This window comes from Vicia villosa, unplaced genomic scaffold (genome assembly GCF_029867415.1).
Source record: "Vicia villosa cultivar HV-30 ecotype Madison, WI unplaced genomic scaffold, Vvil1.0 ctg.001227F_1_1, whole genome shotgun sequence".
Taxonomy (NCBI): Eukaryota; Viridiplantae; Streptophyta; class Magnoliopsida; order Fabales; family Fabaceae; genus Vicia; species Vicia villosa.
In genome coordinates, this window is record NW_026705541.1 from 130,966 (window position 1) to 145,272 (window position 14,307).

Sequence of the window (14,307 nt, forward strand, 5' to 3'; positions counted from 1 at the left end):
AAAATGAAAATGAAAAAAATATTGTTAAAATAACGAAATTGAATAATGAAAGAAAAAGAACGTTAGCTAGGCACATGAAAACATTAACCAAACTTCCAAAAGTGGAATCTGGTGCAGAAAGAATGCAGGCTGAAAAAAAGACAAGTTTATTACGATGGATTTGTTGCGATGGATTTTATTACGGCACTTCCACTGTCTAATTCATATACTGTGGTTCTTGTGGTTTTGGATCTCTTATTCAAATATAGTCACTTCGTTTCCCTCAAGGATGACTATAACAATTACAAAGTCGCAGAGGTTTTAAACGACAAACAATTGCTGCTTTGGAAAGTAGTGGATTTTAGAAAAAAATGACTAATAAAGTTGTAGAGTTGTACTAGTTACTGACAGCAAGAATTTTTGGAGGTTAATGAATGGAAGTAGAAATAAGAAGCTTGCATTGGCCATCAATGACGAGGAGCGACCATGACCATCGTAGCGTTACCGGCATTGAATTAGAACAATTAAGATTCAATCATATGAAGTCGGTATATCATTTATGACAACCTCGTATATAACAGTTATCTGATGTAACTGATTATGATAGAAAATTATAATTTGCTTATAATTAAAGTGATTTTGTAATCCATTTCCTTTTGTTTCATATCAATGATATGTGGTTAGTTACTAATCTAAAGAACATCATTAATCATGAATTTCAAAAACTATAAATTCACCTCAAAACATATTGTCCCCATATTCTATCTGTTATTATTATGATTATGATTATCTCTCTCAAATAAGCCAAGTTGAGATAATCTAGAGGAAAATTGTAAAACAAACTTGGAGGAGTACTATACTTTTCTATAGTAGACTAGTATATTATAGTATTTATTATTAGTAGCATTTTGGAGAGAGTACCTTGTACTCCCATTAAGTATATTATAGTCTTGTTCTTGCAGTGTGCTTTCTCTCATTCCTTGGTTCTTATCTTAGTTTCAATTTACCACTGTTGTTACTATTGCTTTAGATATACTTTTAATGCTATTTTCAGTCAATGTTGTCAATGGCAGATTGTGGAAAATGCTGACTGCTATGTTCAGTCAATGTTGTCAATGGCAGATTGTGGAAAATGCTGACTGCTATGTTCAGTCAATGTTGTCAATTGCAGATTGTGGAAAATGCTGACTATAGTATTTAACAAGTGTAAATGTTGACTACTGTTCTTTTTTTATTTTTTTATGTTCTTAGAAATTATCTATAATGGGAGATATAACAAAGCAGAGAGTATTATAATTGGTAAAAGTAGGTTTATTTAGGATATTATAATAATAATAATAATAATAATAATAATTATTATTATTATTATTATTATTAAATATCAAGAGAGAGAAAAAGAAATTGAAGAGCAGACCATTGTGGTTACAGTTTTTTTGTTGCTCAACTGCAGTGGATCATCCTCAACGAAGGTAGAAGAAAAACTAGAAGATTGATTTTAGCTCTATCCTCTCATTAGTCATTCTGGTTATTATTCGCCCTCTATTGTTTTTTTAGTTTATCTATCATAGATTTTAGATAGATATTTTAACGTGTCCTATATTGTTCTTGCAAGTTTATTAGGAGTTGCGTTGTATATGTTGACCATCTTCAGCTTTTATTTTTATCAGAGATCTTACTACTCATACTGTGTAATGTGTACTTAGTTTGGTCTTAGGGAATAATTTGCTCCATACTCTCATCTCATGTGCTGATGTATTCTAGTTTCATAGACACTCCAATTTCGTGACTTAAATGTCATGGGATTGAGTAATGAAATATGTTTGGTGTGTGTTTCCTTATGCAACTGCATTTACATTCCAATTGTCATTTTTTTTTGCAGGCTGTGAGAGGAAAGTGTTTGAAAAGTGTATCACAAAGCCAAGTTCAAGCCTCAGTGGAGGTGAAAGCAGTTGCATCTCAAGGTGTGTAGACCGATATATCGAGGCTACCGGCATAATTAGCAAAGCGTTATTTAGTGGTCAACAATGAAGTGGACAGCCTCGTTGGTAAATCATGAAAGTTGCGCTCAAGTTTTGGGAATCACTTAATGATGTTTTAGATTGTGTTCTTCTAGAAACAACTATGCATTCTACAATTTCATATGCCCGTGATATTCACAGTTATTTTCAACTCTTTGCTTAATACTTGTACTTTATTATAACTATTTTAAGCTTATGAATTTAGGCCCTGTTAAGGGGAATAATGATCATTCATCATTTACCTTATTCTGCCTTTTAAATTTAATCATTTGAAATATTATGATTGAACATGAAATATGATAACTAAATGGTGTATATGAAATAGGGTGCAAATTGATTTAAATATAATATAATTGTTCATTCATAAATGATGTATTTACACCCGATTTTTATTAAAATAAGGTGTAATTAAGAATGTATTTATATCCGATTTTTATTTCAATAGGGTGTAATTCAGAACGTATTTACACCCGATTTTTATTAAAACTAGGTGTAATTAAGAACGTAATTACACTTGATTTTTATTAAAACAGGGTGTAATTAAAAACGTATTTACACCCGATTTTTATTAAAATAGGGTGTAATTAAAAACGTAATTACACCCGATTTTTGTTAAAATAAGGTGTAACGCGTAACATATTTACACCCGATATTTTTAAAATGGGGTGTAATTAAGAACATAATTACACCCAATTTTAATTAAAATAGGGTGTAATTAAAAACGTAATTACACCCGATTTTTGTTAAAATAAGGTGTAATGCGTAACATATTTACACCCGATATTTTTAAAATGGGGTGTAATTAAGAACGTATTTACACCCGTTTTAAACGGGTGTAAATTGTTGGACATTTCTCACCCGATGGATATACACCCGATTTTTTAAAAAAAATAATGGGTGTAAATTTAATAAAAAACGGGTGTAAATTAACATTTTTGTACTAGTGTATATGATATTTCCACATCATTGCTTGCTTTTTGAGATTTGAAAATGTTTGATTTTTTCGGGAGGATTACTTTTTGATCTGTTAAAATTTTCAGATTTGAAAATGTTTGATTGTGTGTGTGAACCGTGAAGAAGTTGAGAGAATAATAGTGGATTCCATAACATTTCTGATATGAATGTTCAATTACCTCGAATTTTTTATAATATATAATCTATCCTTAGTTTTATTGTCGTTACCTTGCAGATATACCTCCTTCTCATTACATTTATCATTTCAATTTTTATATTAATTTCTGTATTAAAAATTTGATTATTATTATTATTATTATTATTATCAATAATAATAATTATTAATAATAATTGTAATTATTATTTATGTTTATTATTATTAATTTTTATTTTTATTTTTATTATGTTCCAATAAATATAATTAAACAATAACTTTTTATTATTTTTTGTGTGTCATAACAAGTTAAAAAGAATTATTTACATTGTATCAAATTGAAACAGATCTTTTGTGTCATATCTGTTAACTTCGTTTATTTCAACATTATCATTTTCTTTATATTCAAAGTTTTTTATTTTTTTTTCTATTGACAATTACATACAAACTTAGTTTGACTGACATATCTATTCTTTTAAACCTATAAAGATATAAATTTAGAGCAATAATTAAATAATTAATTAAATTTAATATCATTTTGAGAATTTGAAATTTGTTTAACATAAAGTTTACTTTGCATCAAAAGTAAATTTTATTTATTTGTGATATTTTTTATGAAAAATATTTGTAATATATTAACTATAATTACAAACATTATTAAAATGTAGCAAATTATATTGAAATATTAGTTTGATTTATTCTAATTTTTTTAAAATAGTTGATTAATACGCAAATTTATTACTATAAATTTTGATGCGGTAAAATTTGGACAATTTATATTCTCTTACTATATTTAATAAAGATCAATAAATTAATTTGATATATTGCATTATATTCAAATTTTTATCTTCAAATATCATAAGAGTCATTTTTCATTTGTAGAGTCATTTTTCATTTGTGTTAGTAAATAATTTTAGAGGCTAATGTAGTTTGATATTTTTATTTTTGTTTTAGTGAATGAGTTGATATAGTTTTATTACATAAAATATATATTATTATATATTATTATTAAATAGATTCATATTAAAACGAGTTTTAGTTAATAACTAAAATACAAATTTAGTATTAGAAATATGTACATTGAAATTACACGTAATTATATACCTCTATGCAAATTATATTTATAATGAAAATTGCTATAAATATTTATTTTAGACATGAGACAATTATGATGTATGAAAAACACAAGTTTTTTTTTATGAAAAACACAAGTTTTTTTATGAAAAACACAATTTTTTTTATGAAAAACACAAATTTGTCATTCTTTTTATTCAATTTATTTTTTTATATATTGAATAAAAAAATCTATTTTATATATTTTCTATGGGTCGAGACTACTTAAAATGGACATGCCCTAGGGACTGAGACTATTTAATTTGTATATCTAATTTTATTGAATTAACACAATTTCCCTTTAAAATTAATTAAATAATTCTACATTATACAATTAATTCATATTTGGCATGAATTTACATATTTTTATTTATTATTTTTAACAGTATATTTTTTATCTATATTTTTTAATTATTACTTTAACATAATTATTTACTATTTATAATAACATTGCGCGACCCGCCGTCCTCCAAATAGATTTATTGATTTCCTTCTTCTGCAAGCTTTCCCAGCATCAATGCATATTTATTAAACTCTTTTATGTAATTTAAAGATTTATAATATAGTTTTAATTATTATTTAATTGATAATACTCATATTTAATTTTATGTGAGACATTTAAAATATTAATTAATTAGTTCAATTATATAAATAGGAATAAGTTTCAAATATTTTTAAAACATAAAAAAGTTTACTGTTGATGCAATTATTATTATAAACTGTAATAAGTTATAAATATTTTTATAAACGGAAAAAAGTCAATTCATGATACAATTATTTTTATAAACGGAAATAAGTTGCAAACATTTTTATAAATGAGAAAAAGTAAGTAATTAATTTTTTTTTAAAACTTACACAAATTATTAATAAATTAGAAATGACCAAATTATTTTATAATTTGCAAAAAAAATTAGTTAAGTAAACTTTTGTATGTATATTATTAATAACAATATATTTTATCTATATAAAAGTAATCTAATTATAACTAAAATTTGTAAAGTATAAGTGTTTTTAAAATAAAATTTCTTTTAGAAAATATTTAACACGTGCCTCACACGAGTTTAAGTATTAGTATTTTATAAATTAAAAGGATAAATTGAAATATTTTGTTGATTTCATTTTCAAATTATAAAAAAAAAGAAAATTAAATTAAATGAACAAAACAAAGAACGATGCGTTTCATGCATATGAGATTAGGGTTATTGAGTGTGACGATTCAACTTTCTCTTCAGACTCTCTTCTCACACCCGTCTCTCTCTTCCACACCGGCGATTCCGCCGCGAACGCCGCCCTTACATCGCCTTGAAGAAGACGATCCTCAAACGCGAACCCAACCTCAAATCTGCCATAGATTTCTTGATAAAGCCAATTGAATGTTTAGATTTTGCGTAAAGTAAAGAAAACCTAGTTCTTCAAAACTTCGATTAAACGGTGTTCCGACACGTAATCACGCGATTGACAAAGGATAACGCATCCGCACCACAAGCAAAATGTCATGGCGAGAAGATTCAACGATAAGCAAGGAATTAGAGCTACCTACCAACGGAACCGAGGTTCGTTCCGGACGTTGTTGATGTCGAAGATGCACGTAGAAGATAAAGTCAGAGATGAGGTAATAGTTAGCTTCCAATAGTCTTATTTTCTTGATTGCCCCTTTTTGCTTGAGTAACTCTACTTCTTTCACCTTCTCCTTCCACTTTCGACTTTCTGTGTTCTTCTGTGTGTGTTGTTGTGTTGCGTGAGATTGAGAGTGTATGAAGAAGTTATGGAAGGGAGTGGCGGCTGAGCTCAGGTTGGTTCAGAGCTCAAGGCAAGCTCTAAGCAACCCTAGTGGTGAGCTTTGTGTGACGAAGACATGGGAGAGAGATTGAAGTTGCAGAGAAGGAGATGAATATGAGGGAGAATCTGAAGGTGGTGGTGAATGAGTGGAGAAAATGGTGTGTGTAGAGAGGAGTGGTTCAGAGTGAAGCTCGATTATATAGGTTGAGGAGATTGAAGAGTGGCAGTTAGAGAAGAGAACTGAGAGCTGTTAGATTGAGGGAGGAAGTTATGAGATTGGAGGGTGAAGATTGTGTTGGTTAGAGCTTGAGTTGTGAGCTGGAAAATTCGGTTAGGAATTGGTTATTTCTGTTACATGTTGGTTGAAGTCAGTTAGGGTAGTTATATGTTAGGAGATTAGTTTTCCTGTTATAGGTGAACTCTGTTTTCTGTTAAAAGTCAGTAGGTTAGTTATATGTCATGCGGAGCCGCGAGAATTTGCTGATGGTTAATTAGAAATCATGAACTACTGAACTGATTTAGATGGTCCCCTTTTAGTAATGCTCTTTGATCTATTCATCTGTTTTGGTGTTTGGATATGTAAAAAGTTAGAGTAGAAATTTTGGTACTGATGATTTATTGATGATGCCCTTTGAATGTTGTATGTTGTCTATATTTTATGAATGAAGCCTGAGTTTGGCCACTGTATTGCTGCAAGTACCACAAGCTTATGAACTGAATGTGTGACTGATGGTTTCAATGTGAACCGAATCTGATCCATTAACAAATGTGCAGGGCTGTAGCTTTCTTGGTGACGACGGTTGCTCGGAGTTGGAAGTGAAACTGCAGATTAAAGACCGAGACCGAAACTGTCATGAGGTGAATGAGATTCTTTTTTCCTTTCCGGATTTTCTGTTACAACTATCCCGTCATCTCAATTCTGAACTGGCGTCTTTTTAAGTGTTGCATTATTTTATATCAGAACATGATGAATGGCTTGTATGTTATGAATTGTTAGGGTAGAAATTTTGTCTTGGCAATTAGTTTTTGATAAGCTGTTGGAGCAGGTGAGCTTGAAAGAATGGAGTAATTGGCTTTTTGGTTTGGCCTTGAATGCAGTGTTGGTTTGAAACTGTTTCATTGGGTTTTTCTGGATGAAATTACAGGGTTGGAGTTTGGTTAATTGTGTTAGGGATGTTATAAAGTCTGTGATAGGTTAGCAAAGTTAGAAATGCTTGTAGAATTGTCATGGATTTGAGATGTTATGAATGGTTTTTCGATGTTGTTATTGGTGTAATGCAGGCTGGTGGTGTATATGTTGTATGGTATCTGGCTGCAGCAGGTTAATGTGTTAGTAGGCCTGTGGCTGTCTTGCAGGAACATAGTAAACCTAGTGATGGGGCTGCTGCTGATGTTGAAGCTGTTGTTAAGCTGCTGTTAATGTTGAGGCTGTTGCAGGTACAGTTTTTGTTAATAAAAACTAGTAGAAGACCCATGCGTCCGCACGGGTAAAAGCATTTATATCCTAAATAATTTATTTTTATTTGAAATGTAATAAAAGTTAATGAAAAATTATTTAGGGTAGAAGGATCAGATTATAATAGTATGTACAAATTACACCAAGAAAATATCAAAATTTTATATACATTATTAAAATTGTTTAAAATGTGTTGCGGTGTTTCTTTTCTTTAAAGCAATTTATTGACCTCTTTTTATTGACCCATTATAATAATATTCTTCACTGATATATGCACCAAAAGTAAAATGACTGTAAAAACATTAATAGAATTGGTATAAATTTTGTTTTTTCTAAGAATTTCTACTAACTATGTACTAAGCAAAAATTAGTTTCAGCATCATAAAATTATACAGAGAGACAATATTGGAGAGACAATATTGACTTGGAAGAATTTTCAACATTATATAAGCTTAAATTAGTTTCAGCATCATAAAATTTTCAACATGACAATTCCCATTAAAGTAATAACTATGTACTTTTATTAAGAGAGAGAACATTGACTTGGAAGAATTTGTTTACCAATAAAAAAGATAGAAAATCTATAAATATATGATAAAATACTAACATAAGAAAATGTATTAATTCATCTAATAAACACGTTGCTGCATATCAGGATTTCAATTTCAAAATGACAACGTAGCTTTGTGCTTTATTTGTAATCCTGTTAATGATCTCCAACTAATTTGTGGCTGAAAAGCATGGATGGTGATGTGGCTATAGGATTATCATTGTAACAACTTATAAATCATATTGTGTGGCTGCGTATCGTATGCATTTATTATTTACATTTGCAAAAAGAACAATGAAGTTTCACACCATTTGTCATAGTTTGATCAATGCGGATCTTTATAATAGAACTAAAACTTAATGATTTATAAGTTTTAAAAGAGTAACAGATCAAAGCGAACAACCTCATATCTGCTTATTCACAACATGGACAAGGCAAAGAAGTTGTTCTAAGTTTAGTTGCTTCTTCCCACTGACTTACTTCTGCACACATATTTGATAAAAGCACACAAACTGACATGTTGTTATGTTCTCTTTCTAAGAGATCAGTCTAGTAACCTTTCTTCCTAATATTAAAGGTTTTTTCTTTACCCACCTCCCTATGGGGGTCACCTCCAGCGAAAATTCCATTTTACCCTTGCTTCGGAAATGCATTTCCGAAATATTTTTTTTTCTAAATTTTTCCAGACTTCGGAAGTGCATTTCCGAAAAAATCCCAAAAATTGGGATTTTGATTAATTCGGAGATGCATCTCCGAAAAAACAAAAAAAAATCTAAAAATTCCAAAAATTAATTTTAGGATATGAATTAATTTATATATTATAAATTTGATATAATTTATGAGTAATAAATAATAATAATAATTATATATTTTGATATAATTTATTAGTTATGAATAATAATTATTATATATTTTTATTCTGATTCATATTTTAAAATTTAAAATTATTTTAATTAAAAAATTAAAATAATTTCACTTACAAAATGAGTTATAATTTTTTATTTATATATTTATAATAATCATTATGTATTTATAAAAAAAATTAAAAAAATGAGTGTTTTAATTTATATATTTATATAATAATTATAATAATTATTATATATTTATAAAAATTATTATATATTTATATATTTATATAATAATTATTATATATTAATTATAAATATATTTATATATTTATATAATAATTATAAAAATTAAAAAAATGAGTGTTTTAATTTATAATAATTATTATATATTTATATATTTATATATTAATTATTATATATTATATATTTATATATTATATATTTATATATTTCACTTAGAAAATTAATAATTATTATTATATATTAATATATTTCTATTCTGATTCATAATTAAAAAGGAGATAATTTTTTATTTAGTTTAAAAAAATTAAAAAAAAATTTTGTTTTAATTTTATTTAATAAATAAATTTTATATTTAATTCTATATAATTCAAAATTTACTTATGGAATTAAAATGTTTTTGATTTATATAAGTTAGTAAAATAATTTTTAACTTTCAAATAGTTTAGGATGTTTTGATTCACGTTGATTTTATTGATTCACCTTAATTTTATTGATTCACCTTGATTTTATACCTATTAATTGTATTGATTCACCTTGATTTTAATTTTTTTAATAATTATTAATTATTTCGGAAGTGTATATCTGAAACATTCCAAGACCAATTTGGTCTTGGAATATTTCGGAGGTTCATTTCCGAATTCCATCATGGAGGGTGAGTTCGGAGATGAACTTCTGAAACACCACATTTTCTGAAAATGTAACTTTATTTCGGAGATGCATCTCCGAAATCAATATTTTATATTAAAAAAACACGTTTTCGGAAGTTCATTTCCGAAAACACTTTTTTTAACAAAAAAGTACCTTTTCGAAAATGAACTTCCGAAACAAGGGGTAGTGTGGTAAATTCACCGGAGGTGGGCAAGAAGGTTAGGAGGTGGGTGAAGAAATTTTCATATTAAATTACCATGAACTTCACAGGCAGTGAACAATGACCATCACATATTGGAGTGTGCTTTAAAATATCCATCTACCATTATTCTTTCTGCCTCATCAAGGTAACCACGACGATCCAACATATCAACTATGCTAGAAAAATAATCCACAGATCCATAAACTTTCACCATGATATCAAAAATACGGGTAACATCTTCAACTAAACCTGAATGATTTCAAGCTCAAAGTATTGCAGTAAAGGTATCTTCGTCTGGTTTGATTCCAGGGGTTATCCACAAGTAATATAGCATGTACAAATATTTTTAATTCAAATATAAAAAAAAATTTTAAAACATAAAACAAATATTATAGTAACTAAGTTTTTTGTAGTTCACAGTTTAAGTTAGTTTAAGTTTGTATAGTTTGTTTTGAATCTAACTGTACCATATGTAAATTTTAAATAGGCAAAAAGTCAAATATCCCAAGTACTTTAGCTTCAAGTAAATGACAGTTGACATGAATTAAGCAACCTACTACTGTGCAGGCTGCAAAAAGATGTACATTTATGACAGCAAGGTATAAAGATTTTCCAGTGCTTGCATTAGAAAAGTAAAACATTGAACAAGATGTCTGAACACTTTCTCGTAAAAGAGGAGTGAATCCCGTGAATCAATATTGCATTAGGCTAGAAGAAATGTGCCAACATCATTGAGCAGTCGAAATGTCAACATCAATGGTAAGAAAGTATGATGGCACCATGGCAACTTTTTTCACAACAGTTCATGTAGCATGCTTTTGGATCAAATATATGCACAAATTGTATTAAATAATTAAAACTCAGCCAAAAGATAATAGTGGTAGTAATATATATATAAAATAATAAAATAAAACTTAGAATTTAATGGACATAGTTTATCCATGTAAATCACTTTTACATTAACATGAGAAATTCAATTCATACCATCAATTTCAAAATACACTTACAAAACCGCGTGATACGTCAAAATATTAAACTTTTATTGGATTTAAAGTATAAAATTGGTTATATCTTAAAAATTAATTAGACAAAATTAATTGGTTATATCTTAAAAATTAATTAGACAAAATTAAGAGTATGTTTAAATTGAAAGACAAATTTTAAAAATCATAATGCACACCGAAGACCTTGATTCTACTCATTTCACCACCAATTAAACATTACACTAAATTGACATATCAACACATATTAAAAAAGTCTTGTAATATCAATATGAAAACATAATCAATATTAAAAAAATTGCATTTTGATGTAGTTTTTACAAGTTATGAATTGAGCTACATTTATATAGGTTAGAAAGCTTTAGAAATATATATTTTAATCAAACGTTGGACAATCAAAATATACTGTTAACACTTATTTCTAGATATATTATTTTACATGATGTAATTCAAATTTATAAATGAGTTGGTTGAGAGATATTGCCCCTCCTTTAATCCTAAGACAATAAACTCTTGAGATATTAGTTATGAATGTGATGTAAGAACATGGCAACACAGACTTTTTTTACTGACACACGCTGAGGGATTTGGCAATAAATGTGATGTAAGCTACAAGAATGTTTTGGTGGTTGAATAGTTATTAAATTTGTGTATAAAATCTTAAATTCGTTTAGGTGGTTGAATATTTATTAAATTTGTGTATAAAAAGCACCCAATTTGTATATAAGTAGAATGTTACATGTTAGAATTCACACCTACATTTATCTATTTATGAAGTTACATGTTACAACACTTAACCAACCTAACCCACTGCAAAATCTTTAACTCAATCTTCCTACTGCTCCCACTTTTTCTTATCTCTCAAAACCGATCCCGAAATTCATTTCTCCCCCATGAAAACACTGCTGAAGTAGGTTCATTTCTTCCCCCCATGAAAACACTGCTGAAGTAGGTTCATTTCTTCCCCCATGAAAACACTGTTGAATTACGGTAATTACTCGCTCATCATCACCTAATTTCTAGATTATTTTCTTTTTTACTCTTAATACTTTATTATCTTTTGAATTTTTTTTCTTATGTTGATTAACACTGTACTCTCCGTAGCAGTTATTTGATGTTGTTGCTGCTGTGCCAAGAGTATATTTGAGGGAACAGAGGAGATAAGGCAGCGTTGAAGGTAATCGTTTCCCATCTAAATGATAATAGTCACATTGGATGAAAATATCCTCTCGTTTCATACTGACACCTATTAGATAACTAGATGAACACCAAGGTAAAAACTCAACAATCACTTCTAAAATAATAACTTTAATTCCAAATGCTTCTCTTACAAATTAATCAAGTCACTAGACTCTATCATAATGAGACTTTGAAAACATTAATTTGTGCACTACATACATAAGATTCAAAATAGCTCAAGAATAAAAATAACAAGCAACACGGTTGAAATATTACCCATTATAAGTCTTGATAAGGAGGGAAATATAGAACTATGGCTATCATTCTTCAATAATGAAATTTAAGGGCTTTTCTAGTTGTGTCTTGGTTTTATGTATCACCACGAGTTCCATCAAATATGTACAATCCAATAAGATATCTTATCTTCTTTGGATGTACCTACAAGACCAAGTGAAAACCATAATAGTATGCATTAGCAATAATATGACTGATTGCTCTTAACACTTACTAGTACATTCACCACAGTCAATGAACCTAATTAAGCATACTTAGACAATAATAAAAAATATCAGAAAGAGAAACATGCTTAAAGTTATAAAGTAACATAGAATTATAAAAAATTTTAAACTTAATGTAGCATACTAAACAGTAAACACACATCATATGCAAATTGAGAAAAAAAACCCAAAACAGAGCATAGTAATACAAAATATGTAAGTAGAAGACCAACCAGAAACTTAAAGAACCAATCTTACCAAACTTGATTTTTGTCAATTTGATAACATGCCTCACACGGAAAAAAATCAGTGACAACACCAAATTAATGAACCTTCACTTTTCCTGTAAAAAAATCAAAAAAAAAAAAAATTCAATTTAAATATAACGTCTAACAAGAATAGCTTTTAAAAAATTAGAAAAGAGATAAGTCTCTTACTAGAAGAAGAATATTGGCCTTCAAAAGGTATGATTTTACTGAATTACGTTGGAGCTCTAAAAGTCTTGCATCATCCTTCTAACCCAGTTGAACTATATGTCAAGAATCAACTTAGTATGTGCAAATAAATTTTAGAAATATGATAGTATTTCAGTATAATACAAATAATCCAATAAAACATATATGACAAGTGTTGCAGAATCAAGCCCACTCCATGGCCTATGTTCTTAGGATGATGACAATTTGTGTATTAAATAGATATTTGCTAATCCTGATTAGAAAATATTATCATTGCTATAAGAACAAGAAAAAATGAAGGACACCTATTATGTTTTTTATAACAGAAGCAACATTTAAGTAGCTCAGAACATGACATAGTGAGATAAGCACAGTGAATGGCGGCCGTGACTCTTGAGAATTAGGTTTCACGCGAATAAAGGGGCTCTTCACTCTTTTAATTCTTATTTTTAGTAACTCCATATATAGTTTATAAATATAAAGTAAAGTAAAATTGTAAATGACTCATCAAATTACGAGAGCTTAAACCCTCCCTAAATAGTTTAATATTTATCGCATAAAATAGAAAAAGTCCTTTTCTATTCTAATTTGAAGGGGTTTTTCAAAATCGCCTCAAAATAACCCCCACAAACCAGCGCATTTTTTGTAGTGATATATAGGTTATGTGTGTGGTAGGTATTGAATTAAATGTAATGTTAATATAGGTTATTTATGTTGATATTACTTTTGTTTGCAGATTCATCACCATGAACCCCTCAAACCCTCCCCCAAATCCTCCTCCAAATCCTCCCCCAAACACTCCCAATACAACAATTCCTAAACTCTTACAGTTTTTATTTGGCCTAATAGGTTGTTTTTCTTTGGCTCTTTTCTTAGGTATGTATCTCATTTCAGGAGATACTAGGAGTTTAGTAGGTGATATAAAATGTAATCCAAATGTAAAATTTGTAGGACTTCTTTTTATTTTTGAAATATTTGCTTTTTCTTGTTATTTTGTTTCTGCTTGTCTTACTGCGGCTCTAAGAGCATTGTTTGGTAATCCTCAAAGGTTTACACCAGCATTTATTAGCAGGTTTAGATTTGCGACACAAGTTTGTCTAGGGTTTTTTGGGGTCGCCAACCTTTTTTTCATCCTCTCACTTGTATTTATCATTGAGACCCGACTAGGACTCCTCTCATGCCACATTGCATTATCGACACTGGGGGTTTCCGTGCTTGTCTTCCTCACTGG

General features: G+C 28.7%; 1 long non-coding RNA gene across 1 annotated transcript; it reads right to left on the minus strand.

Annotated features, from left to right (window-relative positions):
• Window positions 1–12,273: 12,273 nt before the first annotated feature.
• LOC131634098 (uncharacterized) lies at window positions 12,274–13,432 on the minus strand. Its single transcript, XR_009293480.1, has 3 exons — window positions 13,059–13,432; window positions 12,880–12,964; window positions 12,274–12,562 (listed from the first exon to the last, which is right to left on the minus strand). It is a non-coding gene; the product is annotated as an uncharacterized LOC131634098 (long non-coding RNA).
• Between the last annotated feature and the right edge of the window lie 875 nt (window positions 13,433–14,307).